The sequence below is a fragment of the Meles meles genome, chromosome 14 (genome assembly GCF_922984935.1).
Source record: "Meles meles chromosome 14, mMelMel3.1 paternal haplotype, whole genome shotgun sequence".
In the NCBI taxonomy this organism is placed as follows: domain Eukaryota; kingdom Metazoa; phylum Chordata; class Mammalia; order Carnivora; family Mustelidae; genus Meles; species Meles meles.
This window is the reverse complement of record NC_060079.1, coordinates 64,603,309-64,610,597: the sequence shown is the minus strand read 5'-3', so window position 1 is coordinate 64,610,597 and position 7,289 is coordinate 64,603,309. Positions and strand designations below refer to the sequence as shown.

Sequence of the window (7,289 nt, the reverse complement as noted above, 5' to 3'; positions counted from 1 at the left end):
GGGTTCTGTGGCCAAAGAGTTGTGCAGTGCTGAATTTTAAAAATTAAGTTATTAAAAAAAAATTAAGTTATTTTTTTTCCATATCTGAGAGTCTTCAGTGCTTTCAATATAGATTACAAATCTGCAGGTGAGAATGTGACCATGAGTCTTTTTCCTCAAAGCACTTCCAAATCCCTCAGAAGATGAATCTGGGAAATTTTGAAATGCTAGCTTATTTTGTTGTCTGGCAATGAAGAGCCTAAATCCAGGACAGTGGACACCTCTCGGAGAATTCTTTCCTCATGGCAACGAAGAAAGTCCCAGATTCTAACAGTGCGGTCATCAGAGCATGTAGCAAATTTATTATCCGTGGGTGAGAAACTGGCCTCTCTAATCGCCTCCTTATGTACCTGGAACGTCTTGACATTCATGTTCCACGGCCAATATTTCACATATCCTCCATGGTCTGCTGTCAACATCCACATGTCATTATGTGACCAAGTCATGGCCCTCACGGGGCTATCATGAGCCTGTAATATTGTTTCAAAATTGAAGGTGAGTCCATTCCACAAGGTGAATTCTCCACTAGAAGCTCCAGTGACCAACCGTCTTCCTTCTGGAGTCCACCTAACAACAAATACTGGACACTTTATTTGTTGCTGTTCGAACAAATTTTGTTGTTACTGAATTCATAGGATTATTCAACATCCCTATAGGTGGGACCAGATCATTATAATAACCTGCATCAGGCTGAATTGCCCGCATATCTCTCTGGTCTCTTTGCCATATTCTATTCTCCAAATACTTAATTACAGACGGATTATAGTCTATGGTTTTTCAGTTTACTGCTTTTCTCATCCGTTTTCCATCAAAGGTGAGCTGCTGCATTGCTTGCTGCTGTGCAAAATCAGGTCGCTTATAAAATAGCTGTCGAGGTGCTTGGTGTTGGAACCTTGGCATATGGAAAAAATGAGGAGAACCAATTTCTGTAGCCATGGTGATGTATTCGTTCTAGGAGTCCTCTGGCGCTGAGCAGAGCTCCTAATGAATAGAGAGCGAAGGGTTTGTCTTCACTGTCCAGAACGTCCCTCCAGCCTGGCCTTTTCCCTCCACCCGTCTCAAACCCTCTCTTCCAAAGGAGCAGCCGCCATCTTCCCCTACGAGACACCGAGTGCACGCCCTGGTTTTAGACATTTTTGATAGTCAAGTAGTATTTATATAAATTCTTCATCATGTGATGAAATGAAAATTCCCCTGGGAGTCAGGAGTTGTGCATTTTCATCTCATTTCTGCTGCTTCTTTTTTTTTTTTTTCCATTTTATTTATTTTTTCAGCGTAACAGTATTCATTCTTTTTGCACAACACCCAGTGCTCCATGCAAAACGTGCCCTCCCCATTACCCACCACCTGTTCCCCCAACCTCCCACCCCTGACCCTTCAAAACCCTCAGGTTGTTTTTCAGAGTCCATAGTCTCTTATGGTTCGCCTCCCCTCCCCAATGTCCATAGCCCGCTCCCCCTCTCCCAATCCCATCTCCCCCCAGCAACCCCCAGTTTGTTTTGTGAGATTAAGAATCATTTATGGTTTGTCTCCCTCCCAATCCCATCTTGTTTCATTTATTCTTCTCCTATCCCCCTATGCCCCCCATGTTGCTTCTCCATGTCCTCATATCAGGGAGATCATATGAGAGTTGTCTTTCTCCGATTGACTTATTTCACTAAGCATGATGCGCTCTAGTTCCATTTCTGCTGCTTCTTAGTTGGACAAGTCACTGAACTGGTCAAATCCCTAAGTTCTTCATATATATCTGTACAATTCTCATTTATAAGTTCTCCAAGGTTTTTTGTTATCTAATATTCTATCGTTTTTACATTAGCATTTCCAGAAGTGGGAAAGCTCCATACTCTTTATTAACCAATACATAGATATTTTGCATGAGTTTTGCTGAATGATAATTATACCCAAAAACTATTTTGGAATTTGCCTACATAAGACCATGATTATATGTGTCAAAATAAATGACATTGTATAAAATCTGTATAAGTAACTTAAGGGAACCTTAAAACTTAATCTCAAAACACTCTATGAGATACAAATATAGATCTAGTTACTCCAAATTTAATTGATTCAGGAATTGATGCTTTCTTATTTGACTTGTACAAATTTAGTATAGAGGCACCTGGGTGTCTAAATCAGTTTAGCATCCAAGTCTTTTGGCTCAGGTCGTGATCTTGGGGTCCTGAGATTGAGTCCTACATCGGGCTCTACTCTTAGCATGGAGTCTGCTTGGGATTCTTTCCCACTTCTTCTCCCACCCTATCTGCCCCTCTGTGCACTCTCCCCACTCTCTCTCTCTCAAATAAATAAAATCCTTAAAATAAATAAATGAATATATAAATAAATTTGTAAGTATTAAAAGATCATCACTAGTACTAAAAATGTAGCCCTCTGATTTATATATCAAAACAGCATTCATCATTGGTAGAGCACTTTAAATTTTCAGTGTTCTGTTTTTCACACATATTATTTACCTTATTATTTTCCTGGGCTTGAAAGTGTACTTTCCCATCTACTTGGGTACCAGTGGGAACCACAGAAATCTAACACACAGGTAAAGGAGTTAGTAAGGGAAGAAAAAGGAACATGTGAATAGATATAGGAGAAAGAGGGAGAGGAAGGGGTGGGGGCAGGAGGAGGAAAAAGAAAGAAACCATGTAGGAAGTGATAAGATTAATATTGGCCAATCATTTACAGCTTATTTTAAGACATCTGCCCCCCAGGGACTTTGACACAGGAAAATCTCTCCTATTAAAGGATTTGGCATCACTAATTATTGCAATATAGCATGAAGTTTTGTTAGATCCAACCATTAACTCAATTCCCAGCTCATTTCATATTATCTAAATTCACAAGCTGACACTTGAATATAAACTCTTATAAATGAACTAGTTTTGAAGTGTATTTGTAACATTCATTCAGTAATATTTCAAGTACCACTTGTGTGCTATGCTCAGTGCGAGGTGCTTAGATACAGTGAACATAAGCGCTGTCTTCAACAGAACAGTTCCTAAATTGTAATTCACATTAAGAGTCACCAAGGGGGGGCGCCTGGGTGGCTCAGTGGGTTAAGCCGCTGCCTTCGGCTCAGGTCATGATCTCGGGGTCCTGGGATCGAGTCCCGCATCGGGCTCTCTGCTCAGCAGGGAGCCTGCTTCCCTCTCTCTCTCTCTCTCTGCCTGCCTCTCTGCCTACTGTGATCTCTCTCTGTGAAATAAATAAATAAAATCTTAAAAAAAAAAAAAAAAGAGTCACCAAGGGGAGCCTGGGTGGCTCAGTGGGTTAAAGCCTCTGCCTTCAGCTCAGGTCATGATCCCAGGTTCCTGGGACTGAGCCGCACATCCGGCTCTCTGCTCAGTGGGGAGCCTGCCTCCCCCTCTCTCTGCGCCTGCCTCTCTGCGTACTTACCTCTCTCTCTCTCTCTCTGTTGAATAATTAAATAAAATCTTAAAAAAAAAAGAGTCACCAAGAATCTTGTTAAATTCTTCAGTGCTTGAGCCATAGCAAAATAATATGATGAACTGGTTGTAGAGTGGACTCCACAAATTGGCATTTTGAATTATGAATACAGGTGGTTATAGCTCCAATATAAAAACAAATTGCTTTGGAGTCATAAAATGAGCATAAATAATTAATTAAATAATATGAAATAAGATCTTTTTTATTAATTATTTTTATTAACATATATGCATTATTTGCCCCAGGCCTACAGGTTTGTGAATCTTCAGGCTTAGACACTTCACAGCACACACCATAACACATACCCTCCTCAATGTCTGTAACTCAAACACTCTCTGCACACCTCCCTCCCCCCAAGCAACCCTCAGTTTGTTTTGTGAAGATTAAGAGTCTCTGATGGTTTGTCTCCCTCCCAATCCCATACCCTTTTGTGTGTGCAAGCAAAGTAAAGGATAGTATATGAGGAAAATAACTAGAAAAAAATGAATCCAGTCTGTGGTGAAGATCAAGTAAAACTTAGTTTGAGACATGGGAGATGTGTAATACTTAGCCACAGGAAAATGTTATGTTTTCATCAATTCAAATGTTATATCTTGGAAGAAATTTTTCTGAAAGAGAAAACATCAGGTATGAAGATCCTAGAGACTGGGAGGAGTTTAACCTGTATGTCAAAGGACGTGTTAGTATAACTAGAACCCAGAGGAGGGTAGCTTAGGAGAGAAAAACCAGTGTCTTTACCCTGAGCTCCTCATGCACTCCTAGTTCTCCCTAGAAACTCTCCAACTACCCAAGATCCAAAAAACACAAGATAATGCCTAGCACAGCATCAGGTCATTGGCTGGGATGTCTTCCAGCAATTCCACACCTGTGATATACCAGTGTTTAAATAATTTCAGTGTGATCTCTGTATATGGACAGAAGAGAAATCTGGGAAAGTTAATTGGGAGCTAATGGTGAAACACTTTGTGAATAATGTTAAGGATTTTTAACTGCATCCTGAGAATAATTAGAATCCACTGATAAAGTTTAAGCAAGTGAATTCCATGATTAGGAATATATCAGTATCAAAGTGTCTGCGGATAAGAGTGTAAAAGAACAGAGGCAGAAATACCTTCTTTCAAAGCAGGACAGGGGAAATGTACAGAGGTCTATTTCACTGTGAATGTTGAATATTAATTCTCAGAACATGAGAATCAAATTTGGAGTTCTCATCTGGTCACACAATATTGAAATAGTGTCTAGACTTGCTGATTGGCATCTGAGTGCCTGTTTCTCATTAAAGTGTAATACTCTAGCTAAATACGAGAGTAGTTGAGTCTTCAAATGAGATTTTCTATTCAGAGCCAGTATAATTTGGTTCTTCTCTCACTAAAGTCTATTATCACTTTGTCAAATTATACTACTATATACCATAAAATCTAGTTATAGAGACTTGAAATCCAGATTTGGCAGCATTTAACACATTTTTATCTTCCTCCCCAAAACTCTTTTACCACTATAAGCTCAAGTTTTTCAGCCTATCACATCTAGGCAGGCAGAAGAATGCACAATTACTTCATAGTTCAGGCCATAAACTTTGCACCATTATGCAATGAGGTAATATGTATTGCGACTTTTCTCTCAGTTTTGTTTCTTCCAAAATGTTGTTCTCATTTCTGATTTTAATATTAAAATGTTTTCAGTCCTGCCATAAAAATGTGTAATGTGACTGTTTGCATATCTTCTCTGCCCAGTGAATAATGCAGTCTCCTAAATATTAAAATGTCCTCATAATTAGTATTGTCTGCTGTATCCACTTAATGTTGGGTGTGCTTCAACTTCTTTTGATGCTTCTGGTAATTTACTCAAGCAAACTGCATACTGTAAATGAAGTCAGTCATTATATGTTGCACACTGTAAACTAATGAATATACATTTAAATGTTTTTCTCTTATCTCCAGTGACTTATGTTATATTTTATTCATTGAAAATTAAGAGAAATGTTTAAATTACTGCTGAATTGATGAATTTAACTTGATAACACAGTTCATCAACGCGACTAGGCACTAAAGCAATTTCTTTCCTGTTTTTTGTTCTGTCCTATCCTTTTTAAATGTCTTCATTGTTGACCCGACTTCCAGAAAATTAATTCTTCACACATTTTATTTGTTCTATCAGCATAACAGAAACAAAAACTTCCAGCCATAAATTGTACTTGCAGTTAGAGCGCAATGATAAATAGGTTCTTGTTCTCTGCTACTTCCAGTGATGAAATGCTATTAGCAGTGAACTCTTACTTTACTACTCTAGGCCCAATGAATAACATTAATTGTTTTATAACCCTACACCAACTCATTCTGCCTGATTCATAAAACAGTTATGCACCATTTAGAAGCATTTCTCAGTAGGCTTCATTTTCCCCCTAAAACAAAGACTTTGACTTCATTAATCTCCCTTTCTCCCTCAAAATGCAGCATGAACTTTGAATTATACACTAAATTTTCACAATTCTCATAGTCTCTGAATTAGCTGAGGCAGAGAAGATTTAAAGTACATCTAAATGTAGATTTAGCACAAAAGAGTTGTAAGGGAAAGGTGTCAGTGTTTTGTTTTGTTTTTTAAGATTTTATTTATTTATTTGACAGACAGAGATCACAAGCAGGCAGAGAGGCAGGCAGAGAGAGAGGAGGAAGCAGGCTCCCCACTGAGCAGTGAGCCAGATGTGGGGCTCAATCCCAGGACCCTGGGATCATGACCTGAGCTGAAGGCAGAGGCTTTAACCCACTGAGCCACCCAGGCACCCCAGATGTCAGTTATTTTTAACAAATACTTTTGTTGCCTAAATTTCTTTCAGTTAAAATATTTTAGCCAATATTAGACAAAAACGATATTTGGTGTCTAAACGTCAAAGAACAAAAATGATATTTGAAGTCCACCACAAATGAACACTTAACAGCAAGTGCTATTCAGTCCAGTATTCAGAAATATGACGAAAAAATATAAATCCTGTGATAGGAAATGAGAGGTGATAGGAAAGATTGGCTTTAATTCTTGGCCAAGGCTCTGAATATTCCAAATTATGTAACCCAGTAATCCAGAAAGATGGAGAGAGCAGGCAGTAAAATTAAATTAGTAATTAAAAATATTTTACAAATCTATAAAGCATTGTATGAGGAATTTTGTAAGGAATATTGTTATCTCACTATGGATATGTAGAAAGCCATGTTTAACATGTGTTAGTGTAGAATGCAGTCTTCTAGGTAAATGAACTAAGTGTTGACTTGTATTAACCATTAAGACCAAGTAGTAAAAAAAAGTTTTTGTTTCATCTTGTCTTCATTTCCTTATGCAGGATTAAAAAAATAATTAATAATATCTACATCTCTGTTTTGAGCACATATGACATGCTAAAAAAAAACTATTGGAAAATTAACCACTGGAAAATATGGATCTGTATGAAACAGCACAAGTTTAAAATGAATAAAAGACTGGGACAGACTCACAAAGAAGACCACGTATACAGGACAAGAATGCAGAGGAGACATCTTTTTTTATTATTTAGATGGCACTATTAGAAAAAAAAAATTCAGCCTCCTTTTTGTTTCTGCATGAAAGATACACCAAAAAATTGAGGCCAATTTAAATAACGGTGGTCCAGAATGAATCAATATGTAACAATCAGAATGAATCAACATGTAATAAAAATAAGCTACATTTGGGAGAAACAACTCTGCTCATGACCCCAATAAATGGAGTGCATTTCTTTCATTAGTTACTACTATTCAGAGTACTAAAAAAATTGGATCACAATAAAG

The 7,289-nt window shown here is 37.9% G+C and overlaps 1 pseudogene; it reads right to left on the bottom strand.

The window, feature by feature from the left end:
* Positions 1-204: 204 nt before the first annotated feature.
* On the bottom strand, positions 205-1,135 carry LOC123925174 (annotated as a pseudogene).
* Between the last annotated feature and the right edge of the window lie 6,154 nt (positions 1,136-7,289).